A 19,960-nucleotide genomic window follows, 5' to 3' on the forward strand; every position below is an offset into this window, starting at 1 on the left:
CCAATGTTGGATGTGGCCATGTTGTGATGAAAATCATTTGTGATAACGACAACTGCACTCTACCTTTGGACTCTTGGGGAATGGGAGGGAGGTGCTTCCCCCACTGCTTTCAACAGAAGCAGCAGGCCCAAAGTGTGCCCCTATAACGGAAAGGACTGTAGCCCAATTTCTATTTACAAATTGCATGGAGTGGATTGGTTTCCTGCTTGTTGCTTGAGGTTCCCTAAGCACAGGACTGATGGATATGAAGTCTTTGAAGTTCAGGCTTTGGTGTAAGCTGATGCTCTCCAGTGACTTCAGTAATACTGAATTCATTGTAACACAATTGACTTGCTTACATCAATTCTCAATGTGCCCATTTGACTTTTAAAAAAACAAGCTGTCCCATTTGTTTTCCTCACTCACTTTTCCCTTGGCATTACTGACAAGTTGATGCCAAACACATACAATTAAAATGAGAAACTAGAGCAACAACAATCAGATGAATGGAACACATTAAGTGGTGCACATGGAAGGTGTGAGTCAGTGCATCTCTCTTCAGCCTATATTTAAATTAAAGTGTATCTCTGCATTTCATTATTTGATATTTGTTGGAAAATGTCATTTCAGACACTAGAAAACCTGCCATATTTAATACTTATCCTATAATTATACTGTAACACAAAGCAGCTGCTGAACTGCACATAGTGTGTACAATAATTAGTGGATGATTTGCCACATCTGGAAATCAGCAAATTCCTTTGGAGCTTTTAAAAGTATATCTAGCTGTCTTATTGACATATGGCACATTTGTGTGTTTAAGTACAGTCTGCAACTAACAAGCACCCAAATCCCCATTGTAGAAAAGTGAACAGTTATATTAATGTCATTATATGCTATCATTAAATCATTTTAGTCCTGAGGAGACAGAATCCCACACATGTTATTAGATGCCTTTAGTTTTTGATCACTCCCCTTTCACCATAAAAGTAGCAGCTCATTTTCATTTCTTTACCAGCAGTTTTGGTCATCATCTCACTTAAGTTCAATGAAATGAATATTAAGATTCCTAAGGCAAAACCGCTCTGTGAATTGCAACTAATATTCTGCTTTTTTCTACTGCAACAGTCTCCAGAGGGATTATTTAATCTGGAATCATATTAGTGCCCCAAAAGGCTGCATGAAGCCACCAGGATGGAATCTAACCCTGTCTACACCGATGCCAGCTGGTAGTACAATTGAAGTACTGGCTCAATGAAGTAATCATGTGAGCTGTCTCTCACTCTGGCTCTAAAGCTCTCTGTCTCAGGTGTGTGCCTGCATGCATGCACACATACACGATTAATAGACATTTTCCTAGCAATGTTAGGCTCACATTTGGATCCCTTTTCCCTACCCTGGGGAATGTTTGGATTCAGAGTTCTAGTTTTGGCTCCTTTATTAGAGCTAGCCCTGAGCTGTGACGTTTATATCTGAACTGAGAGGATTGGAATCCATGGCTTTAGGTGAGGCCCTCTCTTCGTGTCTTGTTTAACATATTCACTTTTGCAGCAGATTGTATCCTTGATCATAGCTATGTGGCAAGAAAAATCATGGCTTAAAACAGAGTACAAAGATATCATGTAAAATCAGCATTCAGGAAATTACATGATGGCTTGAGGGAGGTGACTCATTCTCTTACATTTTCATTATGCACTACTTATATTGTTGCCGATTTTGGAGGTTATAATATGTACTGCGTGTGACTCATACTGGCAAGACTTGGAATATGTTGCATATGAATGTAAATGACAAAGACGTTAAAATTGTTTCTTCTCTGGAGGGAATTCAGCTACAAGACACATAATGAGCAACTAATGGGGCAGATGAGAGAGTTTCTGTTGTCTAGGGCTTCCTGTGTTAAACTGAAAGAGAACCTAATAGGTATGAACTGTACATTAAAGATATACACCTGCCATATTGTCCTTTAAATATGCTTTAAAATAAGTTGAAATAAATTGGAACTGATGAGATTGGTGTCCAGTCTTTAAATGTTGACAACACTAATTTGTTTTTTGCCAGAGCTAGAGCAATGTTATGTTTAGCAACTTTGGTACAGTAAGAACAATCCACTTTAATGTTCAGCGAATTAGTCACCATAATATGCTTTCCTCTTTCTTTACTCTCTATGGCCTTGGCTACACTTGGAGGTCTGCAGTGCTGGGAGTTACAGCTGTCTTTGTACAGCTGTGTAGGGAAAGCGCTGGAGTGTGGCCACACTGACAGCTACCAGCGCTGCAGTGTGGCCATATTTGCAGCATTTGCAGCGCTGTTGGGAGTGGTGCATTATGGGCAGCTATCCCACAGAGCACCTCGTCCCATTTTGGCACCGTGGGTTGTGGGAAGAGGATGGAAGGGTGCAGGTCATTCTGCTTCCTGTCCCAACGCCCCGTGATGCATCGCTTTGCATCCCAGCAGTCCCTGTTTTTCCGCGTCCACGTTGTGGCCATTGTGACTCTTCCAATGGTTTTGTCAGCGCGATTCTGTGGGAAATGGGAGCCCGAACTGCTGAGGACCTTTGCTGAATGAGTGCTCGCAAGCGAGCATCACATTTGTCAGTTTGAGCTATTCCTAAGCTCCAAAGTGAGAAGGAGTCCAACGATGATTGCAAGTCGCCTGACCGACGCGTATGACATCGACATTGCTTGTCGGCTTTCATGGAAATGCTCAGCATTGTAGAACGCACACTTTTGGGACTGGAAACAAGCACGAGGTGGTGGGATCAACAACATCGTCCAAATGGAAGTCTGGGATGACGAGCAGTGGCCTGCAGAAAAACATTTCGGATGAAGAAAGCCACTTTCATGGGACTTATGTGCTGACCGCCCCACCCCCGCTGCGGTGTCAAGGACACGAGATTGAGAGCTGCCCTGCTGGTGAGAAGTGGGTGGCTATTGCGTCTGGAAGCTGGCACTCCAGACAGCTATCGTCGGTCGGTCGACCCGTTTGGAGTGGGAAAGTAGACCGTTGGATGTCATTTTGATGCAAGTTTGTGCAGGGGACAATTAATCGCATCCACTCTGCTAAGAAGAACAGTGACTCCTGGGGAACGTTGAGGACATTGTGGATGGCTTTGCACAAATGGGTTTCCAATAACTGGTGGGGGCGATAGATGGGACGCATATCCTATTCTGGCCCACCACACCTAGCATCCGAGTAGTTTAATCGGAAGGGGTATTTCTCTATAGGTTCTCCAGGCATGTGGATCACGTGCATTCATGACATTAACACAAGGCTGGCATGGAAAGTCTGTGCCAACGCATCTTTCGAACATGGCCTGTTCAGGGAAGCTGTAGGCAGGGACTTTTTCCCCAGACCGAAGATCGACAAGGGGATGTTGAAATGCCCATTGTGGATCCTTGGAGACCGCTTACCCCCCCGTTAATGCCTTGGCTCATGAAAACTGTATACAGGGAACTTGACAGGAGCAAGGAACCGGTTCAAACTACAGGCTGAGCTGGTGCCGAAATGACTGGGAGTGTGCTTTTGGCCGTTTAAAAAGGGCGCTGGTGATTTCTCTGTTATAGGAAAGCTAGACTTTGGGGAGAAAGCAGCATCCCTGTGGTTTTTAAATATATCCGCGTGCTGTACCTTCCATAAAAATATTGTGAAGGGAAGGGTTGAAACATTCAGTCAGGCATGGGACTTCCTGAGGTTCAAGCCTGGAGGGAATTTTGCACAGCCAAGAGCAGGGCTACTAGAGAGGCCCAGCACAAGGCTTCAAGGATCAGGGAGAGCCTTGAGGGACAATTTGAGGCTGGAAAACCAACAGTAATGTTGGTGCCTATTGCAAGGGAGTGAATGCAGTGGTACAATTTAGTAGGAATCTGTTTTTTCCTAAGCTGATTTGCAGTGGCCTGTTTTTTTTTTTTTGCGCTGGGCGTAAGGTAATTTGACTTTCTTCTGGCAATAATAGGATACTGTTTTCAAAGCCAAGAATTCATTTATTGAAAAGAAAATGAACTTTATGACAGACACACACAACATTTTTGGGGACCAAAAGGGCAGGGGGGTGCTGGGTGGGGAACTGTACAGGTCACTCCCTGCTTGGAGTGCTGTGCAATGACTGCTGCAGCTTCAGGATGCCTATACTGCGCAATGGTGAGGGGGTTGAAGTGCAGAGGGTAAGGGTCGTAGTCCAGGGCTGGTTGGTGAACCGACAGGTGTTGGATTTGGAGGCAGCTGGTGGAGGGTAAGAATCTGGATGCTGGGGAAGGGTGTTTGGAGCTGACATTAGGGGAACAAGGAAAGAGCGCTGTGGGATGGGTGTGGGGCGGTGTGCGGGTAGTGCTCTCTGCCTGCAATGGCTACGAGCCGCCTGATATAGAAAGTCTGGCTTGCGCACCCAGATCTTATTCAGCTGCTTGTGTGTTTTCTTCCTGGGCGCTGCGTTTTCTCTGGCAGATCCTGCTTTCCCTTTCTCCAGTCCTGCAGTTTTTTCTTCTCTCTGGAGAGTGATTATCATAACTGTTTGCAGAAGGTCGTCTTTGCTTTTTTTTTTTCCCCCCCCGGCTTCTTCAACACAGTTTTGGAGTCCTTTTGAGCTGCTTTAAATATATTATAATAACCGGGCAGGCTAAGAACTCAAGTCGCTTGTGGAAGGAAAAAAAGGGCAACAGTTTAACAGATGACACATTTGGTTTATTATCTCAGACAGTTTATTGCCCACAACATGAAGGAGGTTTACAGGTCTTCACTTTAGCATAATTTTCACCATAACCAAATAGAGGGCGCACAATAACCCACGGAGCCCTGAATGGCTGAGAAAGGGGGATGATGTTCAGGCTGTGCAGGGTTTCTGTTGCATCGGGGAAGCAAACGCATTGCAAGGGGGGGGCACCTCTACACTGAACACTTCCCAACATTGTTCCACAGGAATTAATTTTGTCTTTGAAAGATATCCTCGCTGCTTCAGTTCACCTGGAAGACGGGAGGGTCTTCTCACAGCACTGCGGATTCCCGCCACCTGCGCCCCATGCGCTCTGCCCTGTGTGCAGCAATCGGTCCCACCACCCGCTTGTGGCCCAGTGGTGCAGACGCCGTAGCTGACGGGACAAGGACTACACGTGGATCTCTCCTATTAAACTTGCGGAAGCAACATTGCCCAGAGCTCTGGCTGAAACTTTTTGAAGATGATTACTGAGGGCCGATTAACTGCGAGTGATACAGACCCACATAATGGCGCTATTCCACATTACTAGTGCATGCATGCATGCACCCAACCCTCTCTCCTCTCCAGCCCCGAAATTTCCATACTGAAATAAAGCCGTCTTACCCAAGACCCTGCTCCTCTGGCTTGTCTTTCACCAAGTACCGGCTGCTGCGACTGGCAACCTTCTCCTGGCTTGAAGAAGGCTCCTGGCTGCATGCCTCCTGGGAACTCCGGGCTGTTTTCCCCCCCACCAGTACCCTCCACTTCGGTGTCCTCCTTCCCCCCATCCTCCTGCCACCTCTATCTCCCCCCCCTCCTTGAGTGTCCATTAGCGTTTCTAGCCTATGTCACGTGGATCACTTATGGGATATTGGCGGTGGTATGGGAGGTGAAGTCACATAACTAAATCCGAAAATCTAATACCTATATATACTAACATTCAATCAAAGGAGCATAATAATAGCAAAATAAATATACAATAATAGAAATAAACCAGAAAACTCTATATTGTAAAAAAAACAACAGAAGCAGAGTCACATAGGGAGAGCAGAACACCAATGAAAAGAAGACAAGACTGGAAAAAGAGGACAGGAAAAACAGTATTCACCCACCCATCACAGAACAGTAATATATATCATCCCAAATCACTCACCACATCCATAATAAAAAAAAAAAAAACAACACACAAAAAGACTATTGCAAATAAGACAACAGTAAAATAAAAAAATAAACAAAAAAAAAAAAGCACACATACAACTACTTATTACTCCAACTCCCTTAACTACCACTTTTACTTTTTTTTTTGTTACTTCTTCACATCACTTCATTTAGCTACTTCTTTCGCGCACTCAACTTCTGCACTCACTTCTCTACACTCTTCGCGGCAGCCCTCACTCTCTCTCTAGCTCTCCTCTTCAACTTTAAAAATAAAAATAAATTTTAAAAAAAAATTAAATTTGATATATAATTTTGATCCATTTTTCTTAAATATTAAATTAAATTATAATTAAATATTATTTAAAAAATTAATATAATAATTATTTAATTTATTATAATTTAATTCCTCTAGCCTTCTCTTCTTCCAACTTTTAAATAAATTAAAAAAATAAATAAATAATTAATTTTCGGTCATTTTAGGCCCGAAAACACCCGAATTTCACACAGAGCATGGAGCACAAAAACTACCTGAATAGAATATCTGCCCATAGGTATCTTAATCTACAGCTGGAGGCGCAGCTGTGGACTGCAGCAGCTTTCTTCCCCCACACACGATGAGATCCAGCAACTCGGCCATTGGGGGCTCGTATGGCGCATAGGATGGCTATTAGGTCACCGGAGAAGATTCCACCCTGATGCCACTCCAACTGGCTGAGCAACAGGAAGGGGATTTAAAATTCCTCGGGGCATTAACAGGTCGGGTCACCTGAGGCCAGGGCAGTAGAGTTGAACTGATGAGCAGAGTGGCTGAGCAAGGCCATCGGGATACCTCCGAATACCTCTGGAGGCCAATAACAGCGCTTTTGGTGACCACACTGGCGGAGCAGTGCTGCATCACCAGTGCTGCAGTCATTATTCCCCAGGCAGAGGAGGAGTACAGCCAGCACTGTATCCAGGGAGATACAGCGCTCTATGTGCCTTGCAAGTGTGGACGGTGAGTAAGTTGCAGCGCTGTAAAGCCACCACCAGCTCTGCAACTCTCCAGTGTAGCCAAGGCCTATATGATGGCTTCTTTACACCTTTGGTGTATCTCCCTTTCAAAGTAATTAACCAGCCACAGTGACTGTGGAGAAATTCTTAATAATTCTGTTTTAGCTAACAACTGACAACTACTTTCCTATCTGCTCCTTGCTTCTTCAGTCCCCTGACCTCTAGTTTTCCACCAGTGAGCTAGCAGAAAGGTTACAATAACACATTTAATTGGCTAAAACAAAAACAAAGACTATCTTAAGGAGCACAAGCTCCCTCTAGCCACTTGGAGCAGGCAACACATTTTTTTTCTCCTGGTAGAAGGTTCAAAAGTTCCCTGTACAGGGATCTGGCATGTTTTACCCTAAACATTTGGTTCAGAGTTTCTGCTAAGTGTTCAGGAATTCCTAGCTGAGATTGTATTAATGGGAGTTGATAGAAGAGCCTCCCAGATGTCCCTGAAAAAGGATAGTTTTAGTATCATGCATCCAACGAAGTGGGTATTCACCCACAAAAGCTCATGCTCCAATACATCTGTTAGTCTATAAGGTGCCACAGGACTCTTTGCCAGTTTTAGTATTGATTCCTCTCATGGTTATGAGCCATTTTTCCCCACTATGGTTTAAAGTGGGTGGCTATGAATAAAGCTAATATTTTGTCATGGATATTTTTAGTAAAAGTCACGGACAGGTCATGGGTAATAAAGAAAAATTCATGGAAGCCTGTGACCTGTCCGTGACTTTAACTAAAAATATCCATCACAAAATGGGGAGCTCAGCTGTGTGGTCCCCACACTACCTGCAGTGGCTAGGCAGATGCAGCTTTGGGAGGCCCCTGTTGCCTGTGGCAGGCAGGAGCTCCAGGGTACCCCCAATGGACCCTGCAGCTCCCGGGCACCACTGGCTGAAGTCACGGAGGTCGCTGGAAATCACCCCTTCCAGCACCCCTCAAATATCCCTCCCAGTACCCCATCTCCTCCAGCACCACATCAAATACCCCCGCCCAGTACCCAAACCCCTTCCAGCACCTCCTAAATACCCTCTCCCAGCACACACACACACCCAGCACCACGCAAGTACCCCCTCTTACACTCTTAAATACCCCCTCCCAGTACACACACACCACTCCAACATCCCCTTCTAACCCCCCGAAATACTCCTCCCAGTACAAATACACTCTTTCAGCACCCCCAAATACTCCCAGTACACACACCACTCCAGTACCCCTCAAATGCCCCCTCCAGCACCATCCCCAAATACCTGTCTAGCACCCCCAAATACCCTTCCCTTCACACACACCTCTCTAGTACCCCCCAATACCTCTACCTTCACACACCTCTCTAGAACCCCCAAGTACTCCTCCCCGTATGTATACGCCTCTAGCACCCCCAAATATACCCTCCAGCATCCCCCAAATACACTCTCTCAGTACATACACACACCCCTCCAGCACCTTCCCCAAATTCTCCTCCCAGTACATACACACCCATCCAGCACCCCAAATACCTTTTACCAGTGTACACATCCTTCCAGCACCCTCCAAATTATCCCTCCAATACTCCCAATAAACACACATCCCTCCAGAACCATCCAGGTATCCTACCCAGCACACACACCCCTCCAGCACCTCCAATACACCTCCCAGTACACACACACCCTTCCAGCACCCCCAAAATGTCCCCTCCAGCACCTGCTGTCCCACACCCTCCTCTTGGCAGTGTCCTTTATCTGGGAACTTGAAATATGATAACTCTATAGAAGACCACTGGAAATCTGAAAAGGGTCAGACTTTAGCTCAAATAGAGATAGTGGGGATTCTCTGGATTGTTTGCTTTGCAAACATGCCATATTGCTTGATAAGGTTCTCAGTATGTGATCACAAAATAATGTATTTATATTGCTGACCTTGTCATCACCTGGTAATACTGGGGATTTTCTGGACTTTTCGCTTTGCACACATACCATATTGCATGTTAAGATTCTCAGAATCTGACCAGAAAGTGATGTATTTTATTGCTGACCTTGTCATCACCTGACAATAGAATTGTAGAACTGGAAGGGACCTTGAGAGGTGATCTAGTCCAGCCCCCCTGCACACATGGCAAGACTAAGTATTATCTAGACCATCCCTGAGAGGTGTTTGTCTAACCTGCTCTTAAAAATCTCCAATGATGGAGATTCCACAACCTCCTTAGGCAATTTGTTCCCGTGCTCGACCACGCTGACAGGAAGTTTTTCCTAATGTCCAATACTGAGAGTTATTTTCTGTTCTATTTCTAGATGACAATCATAGGCCTAAGGCTTCATTGATTTGGTGAGTCCAGATATAGGGAAGCAAACTATGGGCTTTGGTGGGATGCCTGACCTGACTGGACAACGCCACACCAAAGTTTCATGGGACCACATAGGAACTTTGGAATATCTGCCTCCAAAAATACATGTACTATGCTGATGGAATCAAAAGGGACTACCAAATATTAAGAGAGAAAGCCAGTCATGTGGTGGTCTTCCCTGGTGTAAACTGTGCACCAGAAAATTGTACTGGTTCAAATGGTCAGCCCAACATAATATTCTCAAGGGCTAGGGTTCAAAAGGATTGATAAGACTTGATAGATGTGAAAGTAAATTGTCTACTCTGCACAGTAGATGTGCTGTTTTTCAGGTGTCCATATATATGTATCAGTCTCAGGGCCGGCTCCAGGCCCCAGCGCACCAAGCGCATGCTTGTAGTGGCATGCCATGGGGGGTGCTCTGCCGGTTGCCGGGAAGGCGGCAGGTGGCTCCGGTGGACCTCCCGCAGGTGTCCCTGCGGAGGGTCCACTGGTCCTGCGGCTCCGGTGGAGCATCCGCAAGCACGTCTGCGGGAGATCCACCAGAGCCACGGGACCGGCGAGCGGCAGAGCACGCCCCGTGGCATGCCGCCATGTTTGGGGCGGCGAAATGGCTAGAGCCAGCCCTGATCAGTCTCTAATTCTCTGACAGAATATTGCTGCTTAGCAGATGTCAAGACTCCAGATCTCAAAGCACTTGATCTCTGTACTTGTTCTACAGTAGAAGCTGTAGCTGATGCATGGTTCACCTGTGATGCTGGGAAAGGAAAATGGTCAATACCAGAAGAGATGTACAAGCATTTTTTGAGGGAGTGGATCAATCTTCACACTGGATATCTAGATCCAGGCCACTTCATACAGCTATAGTGCTGTTGATGTTGATGTTGGTACCTACCAGGATAAAAAGGAGATAAGAGGTCACCATGTCTATGAATGATGGATTCTTAATTGATAGAGCATTAGTCTGGGACTCTGGTGACTTGGTTCAAGTCCTTGTTCTATCATAGACTTTCTGTAGGACCATGACAGCATGCAGCCCTTCACTCCTATCTTCTTGTATAAATGGCTCTAACATCTACATGGTATATTTTTTTTGTGTTTCACTAACACCACCCTCTTATGGTCCCATGCAGCAATTCCTATTTACAATGTTGTACAATCATAAGTGGGGGAAGAGATATCACCAGGCAGAGATCTCCCTTTATTCTGACCCAGCTCTGTAATCCTGTCCTCCCCTTCCTTCCCTCCTCTCCTCCTCCTGCACTTCCTTCTTGTGCTCTTTTAAAAGGCTCATTATCTCTCCTCAGCTCAGGCAGAACTAGTATTTAGCCATTTCTTCTTTCAATCAGGCATCTCCAGGAGAACTAATTGGATTTACAGTGACCTGAGTGCTGGTTCAGCTGCTGGTTCTCAGCACTCTGTCACAAGGACCTTGGGCATGTCACTTAGTCTCTGTGTGCTTCAATCTCCCATCTGTAAAATGGGGGTAAGAGGACTTCCCTAATTCACAGGGGTGTTGTGAGGACTGAAGACTGTGAGGTGTTCAGATGTTATAATAGGACCATATACAAATATCTTAGATACAAAAAAGTTGAGTGGTAGACTGTTATGAGAAGAATGAGGATTCTCTGAATATTAGATTCTAGAAACCAGTTATTCTGAGGCTGATAAACTCAACTCATTTCTCTGATTTAGCAGGTGTACATCTTCAGCTTAGAGCTGGGTGGCAAATTCTGTGAAAGTGTTTGTGAAGGGTCTTTCTGATTCTGAACAGCTTCAGCCACATTCCCTTTTGACTTGCTATTCACAAACACTCACACACACATTTCTGTTGACACAAATGGTTGGGGAATGGGCTATCCTTTGTACAAATACCTTCATTTGCATGCAAACAAGGATGATTGTGTGTGAACAAGAGCAGTTCTCAAAGAACCGATTGGCTATAATTTGTTTCCATAAAGGGATAGTTGGGAAATTATGAACAATAATACAAGCAAACAGAAAAAGGGACCAAATTAATTAGAAAAATGATTCACAATAAAAAATAGGACAAGTTCTAGTTCAGGATATTTTAGTGATAACGGTGTAGCAGGATGTGGTATAAATGTTGGTCTGATATACTGAGGAAGTGAGAAGTCTTCATAACCCAAATGCCACATGCACACCAAGGGCATGTCTTCACATACAGTGCTGCTACACCAGCACTTTATTTCTGTCTTTCCTGAACAGCACACCCTTCAATACCTGTATTTCAGTCATGGCTACTATTCCACCATGTTTCTGTTATCCCTGATCTGTAGTTCTAGTTCCTTCATTTTGTTACCCAGACTCCTTGCATTGGCTTTGTCCAGATTCCTCGCCTAATTGGGCATAATCATTCAATTGCCAGTATCGCTTACCTGACTGTTAGTGTTGATACCAATGAAACTATCTTTCCTCTTAATGTCCATGCTCCTACCCACTGCTATTTCTTTCTCCATTGCTGTATCCTTTCTTTCTTTGATTTTCCTCCCACTCAATGTTAGAAACATTGGAGATTACATGAGCATCTCCCAACCATCTCCCCCAAGGTCCTAGTTTAAAGCTTTTTTTAATCAGTTGTGCCAACTTCCATCCCAGAAGTTTATTTTCCTCCCTACTCAAGTGGAGTCCATCCCATGAGAACAGTCCTCTGTCCATGAATGCCTCCCAGAGGTCAAACATTCAAAACCTCCCCTTTTAATACCACTGCCTGAGCCATCTGTTGATCATCATAATCTTGTTTTATCTCCATTTCCTTAAGTGTCTCCCTCAGCCTGGCTTAGTCTTCACTGATGGGGTCCAATAAGAATCTAGCTGTATCATTTGTTCCCATGTGAAGGCCAATCAGTGGATTCTTTCCTGCTCCTATTAGGATCCTCTTCAGCCACAGGTCCACATCCCGTATCTTAGCTTGGCAGGCAGTACACCCTTCTGTTCTCTGGATTAGCTCTGGTGACAGGCCTGTCTGTTCTTCTTAGTAGGGAGTCACCATTTACATAGATCTGCCTTTTTTCCTGGTGATGGTGTGATTTGTCGGTCTTCCTTCTTTTGGCTCTTCACCTCTTCTTATAGGATTAGCTACTCTTCACTTCCTTGCCCTTCCACCTTCAGTTACTGCCTGCTGTGTGCCTCATCTTGATTTTCCAACTCAGCAAATCTCTTCCTGAGCTCTATTTCTTCTTCACTATCCAGACTTTTCCTCTGCCTGGTTCTTGTAGCGCATGTTTCCACTGGTCACTTTCCTCACCCAGGAATCTCTCTCCTCAGAGTTCTTCAGTCCAGTTTGCATCTGCGAGTCTTGACTTTTCCCTTCAGCCTCCTCTTTCCTTCCCTCCATCATCTGCACAAATTCCCTTTGAAACTCAACTATAGTTTCCATCTGCATCTCCAAACCTCAGATCTTCTCTTCCCTCAGCTCTATTAATCACCACTTCATACAAACAAAGCTCTTTTCAGGTACCTGCTCCAGCATCATGTACATTCCGCAGCTTCCACATCTGGAACAGAATTGTGTGTTGGACTCTGTCAGGGGGAGATATGGTCTTTCTTTAGTCAAAAATGGCATATTATTCAGTGTTTTCATTGAGTGAGATCTCAGTATTCTCCACCAGGAATAAATGCAAGGCAATAATGATTTGGCAATGGTTTGTGGTGAATGATGTCAATGTATTTTATACTGGCTGATTCATGAAATAAAATTTGGAGTGGGAACTTCTTGGTATCTTCCTCAGGTAATGGTAAAATGGTGCAACACAGGGAAAATGGTGGAGCAGAGGAAGGAAAATAAAAACCTAGCAACCTTGGAATTAAGACCTAGGCTTTATAGTTTATATTCAAGTGCTCAAAATTTTTTGCCTGCAAAGATGGGCGATCAAAGGAATGTATTTGTGTTGTAAAAGTGTGAGGGAATTTTTTAAATGTAATCATCCACTTTAAAATATATTAAAATATGACATCTAGTGGTGGTAATAGGAAATGTACTTGAAAGGTAGCTCTGTTGCAATCCCAGGTTGCAAAGCAGATTTATCCGCTGTTACTATACTACAGAAGATTATAACTGCAGTCAGGCCCCATTAAGACTGTAATATCACATATGGACTAACAAAACCCCCTATACTTGCATTACAGTCTTTTACCTTCAGTTCAGCAAATTAAATCTAGCCCCACTTATCAATATGTGACCTATGTGAAATGAGTCCTGGTGTCAGCTGGAGTCTAGTGGGCAGATGCTCATATCACAAAGGTACTGTCACCCTTATTGGGAGATTAATTGGAAAGGAAAAGAACAGAATGAACATGAAGAGAACAATACTCTCACCCCAAGACGTGATCTCTACCCCCATACGTCAGGGTCAGCACCATAGCTTACAGGAGCAATGAAGCTGCTTTGTGAATAAACAGAGAAATCCAGTCTCCATTCAAAATGTGTAAGAATCCTTAGGAGGGGAAAGACAGCCTTGCGGTTAAGGGCTGGACTAGCACTCAGGAGATTAGGATCTGCTGCAGACTTCCTGTGGAAATTTAGACAAGGCATTCAAACAAAACATTTAAGCATGTGCTCAAGTAAAGTTAAGCACTTGATTCTAGTTGGGGCCTCTAGGTGCTACCACAATACAAATAACACTTTAATAATAATCAATGGCAAATGAAATATTATTAGATAATTAAGCTCAGGGATACCATATTTACTTGTAAAGGATGAACAACATACAACTAATGAAGGGAAGTTTTTGAAAAACAGTATCTGAAGGGAGACTAGCTAGCCTAAGTTGTAGGACACCAGCAAGAGAAGGCTGTGTGAAAGAAGTGATGAATTTAAAAGAGGAAGAAAAGGAAAATTACTTCCTTGGAGATGTAGTTGGAAGTGGGCAGTATCAGCAAAGCTGAATTTCATAGTTTTAGTTTCAAGATCGGAACTTCGTTGCAAAAAGCATTAACATGTATTTATTGGGATTTGTATTTCGAAAACTTTATTGAACAGGTCCATTCAACTCAGCTGATAACAATAATTTTTGAAAGTGGCATATTTTCAAAGGAAACAAAAAATTGGTGGCATAGTTTTGGTTAAATACTTCAATTTCGCGTAGCTCCTGGTCATTTTGAAGGATGCTATAAGACTGAGTGATTAAGTCTGTATTAGTGCTTGTATAACTCTAGCTACTGCTTGAACATATAACTACTTGCCAACAGCAATCCTGTTTGTCGCAGAATTTCTCTGTCCAGTATGGACAGGATTATATTGTTAACAAAACTCTGCCATAGGCTCACTCTAGTGTCCCATACCATAGTGGTCTAGCACTGTTTCCTCAGTTTTAAACATCTCAAGTTTGGACGCAAAACATGTTCCACTGGTACAAGGCCTGTAGCTATATTGAAGAATTATTCCAAACATGATCACCAACCATACTAGCCTTGTCTGCAGCTGTTCAGTGTAGACTAAACTCCCACACTTGGTCTAATACTGGTGCAGCTTCACTAGTGCTTGCAATGGTGGAAGCACTGGTGTAGACTGTGTTCAGGTGTTCTTACCACTATGGCATATATCCCGCCTGCGGCTCTAAGACATGATCATAACAATGTCTGTACCTGACTTGCATTAGGGCTCTGATCGTTGCTAAACTGGTATGAGACCAAAAGTGTGAAAAATCCTGGCAGTGCTTGGGGCCTCCTGAGCTTGCTATGAACACATCAATCAGCAGGAATTGCTGCTGCTGTTTTGTTTTCAGGAAGAGTTCACTCTGAGGGCTGGTCTACACTATGGGGAAAATCGATCTCAGATACGCAACTTCAGCTACGTGAATAACGTAGCTGAAATCGAAGTATCTAAGATCGAATTACTCATCGTCCTCACGGCGTGAGATCGATGTCCGCAGCTCCCCATGTCAACTCTGCAACTCCGTTCGGGTTAGTGGAGTTCCGGAATCAATATAAGCGCGTTCGGGGATCGATATATCACGTCTAGATGAGATGTGATATTTCGATCCCCGAGAAATCGATTGCTACCTGCCGATACGGCGGGTAGTGAAGACGTAGCCTCAGTAGAAGTGATTTAGGTTATCTAATAGTCTGATACTTTCTGAGGGCTGCATCCAAGGCAGCACAGGACTTGGGGTCCTAATTAGATTTCCATTTGTACTGGAAGGTGGAACATTGTTTTTATGGGAACAACCATGTCTATTTTTGTCACGTTTAGGGAGATGTATTGGTAGTCTTGCAAAAGCATATTTCTCATTTTCCCCATTGGGACACAAGATCTTTCTGGATGGCTGACTTCATTTTTACACAGGTAATTCCATGTGTTTTTTAATAGATTTTGAGCCACCACACTGTTTATCAGAATCATATATCATTCTTTAAAGTGAAACACTAATGCATTTCCTGCTGATATGATTTTGGTGGAGTGTCAGGAAATAACTTTCTTTTCCAGAGAAAGTTACCTGGTTATCATAGTTTCTCTATTAATAACCTTGGGTGTATGTTATTTAGAGGTAAATTCCCTCTGCTGTGCCTCTGAAGTCTAGTTCAGAATCTCAAACTCTTAAATTGTGTATTTTAATTTATCATTTGGACTTTGAGTGACCTCCTCGAGATAGCAAACCTAGCAGCAAAACAAAGATTGAACTAATTTAAGCCCAGTCCTCTTCTTTCATATGCCACTGGCACTGTTGGGTGTTGGGCAGTGATTTATTTGTTTGTGAGCAGATGTGCAAAAGCCAGGTTCCACTTTCCTGTATCACAAAAGCTGTCAATACACACTCAGCTATCCTAGACTGTCTTTCTTGTGTCTTTTCTGTCCAACCCTACAGACTACAGCTCATTGCCCCTCCACGTTGGGCAGCAAGAACAAAACTGGCCTAAAAGGAGACAGAAGATTAATCTGCTGCATAAATCTGTCTTTTGAGTGTGTGAAATGGGGAAGGTTCATACTTTAAACTGGGATATATGGTGCTTTTAGCTGCACTCCAGATACAGGAGTAAGAAAGGAATTCCAAGGACTCTTCAAACTCATGTTATTTTAACACATGACAATGTGATGTTTTTGGGCTGGTGCCTGTTTGCATGCTCTTACTGGAAGGATGCTGTTTTTGGAACAAGTGTTGTACCACAAAACTCAGAAAAGGAAGTTCCCGAATGTTCATATCAACATACTACTGTACATCTAAGCAAACTGAAATATTTTTGTGATTTGAAAAAGGAAACAAGTAACCAAGTACAGGAATAGCAACCGTGGCCAACAGAATTAAAACATCGGAAAAAGATCAGCACAGCCTGCTGCTGTGGAGAGAAGGATTACACAGGCTTTTCAAAAAACAGAGACGCTAGTGGAGTTGGTTGCAAATATTCTGACAGAACCCTTCTCTATCTGAAAGAGCTGATACAACAAAATCAAAACATTTTGAGAGAATATATTTATTTTATTGAAGTTTTTGACAAAAGATTACCCAAATGCTCTGTTTCAACAAGGTTGAAGTATTCATTTTTCATCATTATATTAGTATGTAATATAATATAAAATTCTCAAAGTAGTCTTCTGATAAGCTCTTTCAATCCTTTCAGAATAATTTTTTTTTAAAAAAAATTCATTTTGGGGGGATGGTGCGAAGGGTTGGAAATGTCCAATTTTTATTCCAATATGGGACAACAGGAAATTTCTTAATATTGGAATTTCCTATTGAACTTAAATTCTAAGTTTCAACCAGCTCTAGAACTTAGCAATTGGGAGAAATGTTGTTGTTTTGTTGATTCACAGTCTGCAGCCATAACTACCAGGAGCTATGATTGCCTCAGATAAGAAGTATTTGGCTCCTTTAGTACTTGAGTAAAAGAAACCCAACTTCTGCAGGAATTGGTGGAGGCATTGGGGGCACTCAACTGCTTAAAGTATTGCACCCAAATTAGAGATACCTAACGTGATGTATATTCTGTTAGAGCCTCTTACACAGACTCTGTAAAAGGACCTTACCTGATTGGTGTCACATTCAGCCATTACCTCAGTTTCCCTTTCTTGGTCTTCCCGATAACTGCACCCAGACTCTAGGTCTGTTGTATTAAAACTACTTCACAGGTCAAATGTCAACTTAAAATCAAAACAAGTCTTTCCCTGACTTCAGAGTGTCTTTAGCCCCTGCTGGGCTCAGCAGCTCCTTCTCAAAATGCAGGTTTTGCTCCCTGGCATTTCCTCAAACATCTTCACCTTAAGGTGCCTGCTCTTGCCTCTCACTGCAAGTAGCTCCAGCCAGGTTCTTCTATCTAGTGTGGCCAGAAAACAGACACGCCAAACCCATGAAAAAAAACAACAGAAATTGGGCTTGTTTTTGGCTTAATTGGCTTGTGAGTTGCTTGCTGGCTAGTTTTTGCCTTTTTGCTTGTTTGGCTTGTTCCTTTTTTATCACCTCCCAGCAAGCAGGGGGCAAGCAAGGGAGAGAGTCAGGGGTGTACAACAGGCCCACCACAGTCCCAGACTACACGCGGGGGGGAATCTAGTCACAGAGTGTTGGGGTTCTTAAGGATTAGCTTATTTTGGCCTTGTTTTGAAATGGGATTAGTTTGATTTTTGGCTTATTGTGAAAGCCAAGGTGCTTATTTATTGTCTGAAAGTTGGCAGCTGAGCTAGAAAGGTTTTGTTTCAGTCCTTTCTGACCCTGCATGCCTACAAGGGTATCTCTGTGACACCAAATTCCCCAACTAAGATGGGCAGGTTCTCTTTTATCTGCTTCCAAACCCATCACCTGGACAGGCACCTGCGATGGCACTGGTAGACTGAGTCCACCTCCCTTAAAGGGTCAGCCCACCCTGAGACACCCTCCTATACCACAAACACTTGCTGTAGCCATGTGTACATGGGTGGGGGAACTGCAGGTGCTATGGGTGTTGCTGCACACCATGACTTGAAGTGGTTTCTATCATATACAGGGTTTACAATTTGGTTCAATGGCTCTTGGCCCCCCACATGTGTAGTAGAGTGTGATGGGGCACTGATGTTGAAATGGTTATTGTGGGCCTGAGTGGCTAACTGACACATCTGTTTTCACCCAGAGGATGGGCCAGGCCCAATTAATGATGAGTCCCAGCTGGGGGAAGAGTTAGGCAGTTTCTATGAAGGGAGGAAACTGAGGGTAGAAGGAGGCTGCTGGGTGAGAAGGAAAAGAGTCTTTCTAGTCTTTTACTGGATAATTACAAAGGAACTAGGGGAAGAGTTTATACCCTAGTTCTGATTGAAGATGGTAGCAGAAAATTCCTAAAGTGGGCTGGAGGGAAGGCTGACAGGCAGACTGTAGTTGTGAGGATCCAGACTAGGAGCAAGTCTCCTGAGAGTTAGTGTTCCTCATTAGAATGGAGGGACAGGGAGGACTCAGGATAGACTAAAAACCTAAGCCTAAGCTTGAGTCTGAGGAAGGGGCCACAGTTGCTTTTAATTTTTTTTAAATGACTCCAGAAAGAATCTCTGGGGTCACTATTCTGATAGGAGGATAGAACAGAAGAGGAGCCCTGGAGGGGCAGAAGATGTCATATTGATGACCAGTGTCAAGTGGAGTACTGTTTGAGTGGGACACTGTTACCTTTAAAGGGGAAAGACTTTAAAGTGATCTGGTTGGAGGTCTCAGTCACGTGAAGAGAGACCACCACAGGTCTGAAGCTGCTATCATCAAGGGGCATTGATGAGGAAATAAATGCTGTGCCATGCACAACTGTGAAGTGGTTTGCCTTAGATGAGTGCACTCGCATTGAATCTACATTGGTCTAATTTGCATGCTGAGGTGCCAGAGGAAAACAAAAGTGGGTATTATAGATAACAGCTACTCCTGCTCCCACTGACTCTGCGAGCACTATTGTGAACTGCAGTGCCTCATTTTAAGAAGCCATGTGCACCACTCTGCAGCCAAGTGCTCCTCTGTGTTCCTTGAGCACTAATGTTTTGCATTTTGCTTTCATGGGGGAGGCTGAAATGATAACAGGATATAGCACAGTATGAATCTATTCTCGTCAAGGATTGATGAGACAGACTGACTCTAGTACTTGCAGGAAACTATGTCAAGGTCCTCCTCAAACACTGCTACATAAGCCAAACTGTTTGATACAGAGGTCCTGCAATGATCCCAGTCCAGTAAGAGCAGTCCGATCAACCTCATAACATCCTAGAAAATGAGGATTTCAGTCACCCCTTAACACAGTGAGTGAGCCCTTGCTGGCCAAGGGCCTGGGAACTGTACAAAAGTACTCCCTGCTGATGCTACTTGCAAAAACAGCTTTTTTATGCTATCCTGCATCTGGACGAAAATAATAAGAAATCCATGCTGGGAAACAGCTAAGCAGGAAAAAATTGTGTATATGAGTGTGAGAACTCTCTCATTTCCCAAACCGAATGTGCCATAAATCATTAGCTATCTTAAAAACACAATAAAAGTCTTAAATCCAAAATCCATGTATTACAATTCACTTAATCTTTATGGCTCCAGTTCTGCAAATTTCTTAAGCATGTGCATAGTTACGTAATATGAGTAATCCCAGCTTTAAGCAATGGGACTACAAGTGCTTAAAGTTAAGCATTTGTTTCTGTGCCCTTGCTGAATCAGGGCTTAAAATGGTGGATCTTTAGGTACCTGATAGTGCCAGTCATTCTAATGGTCTGTCTTTTTTGTTGTGAGCTGCTCACAATCCTTAATTAGACTAACAATTTTATTTGCACAACTCCCTTCAAATCCACTGAGTTATTTAAGTTTGAAAAGCACAGTTGCAGTTTGTGAGATAAAATT

At 43.5% G+C, this 19,960-nt stretch overlaps 1 protein-coding gene across 1 annotated transcript in view; it reads right to left on the reverse strand.

Annotated features, from left to right (window-relative positions):
- BLNK (B cell linker) overlaps window positions 1-19,960 on the reverse strand; it is a 162,962-nt gene that overhangs the window by 111,262 nt on the left and 31,740 nt on the right. The window lies entirely within an intron of this gene.

This window comes from Chelonoidis abingdonii, chromosome 15 (genome assembly GCF_003597395.2).
Source record: "Chelonoidis abingdonii isolate Lonesome George chromosome 15, CheloAbing_2.0, whole genome shotgun sequence".
In the NCBI taxonomy this organism is placed as follows: Eukaryota; Metazoa; Chordata; order Testudines; family Testudinidae; genus Chelonoidis; species Chelonoidis abingdonii.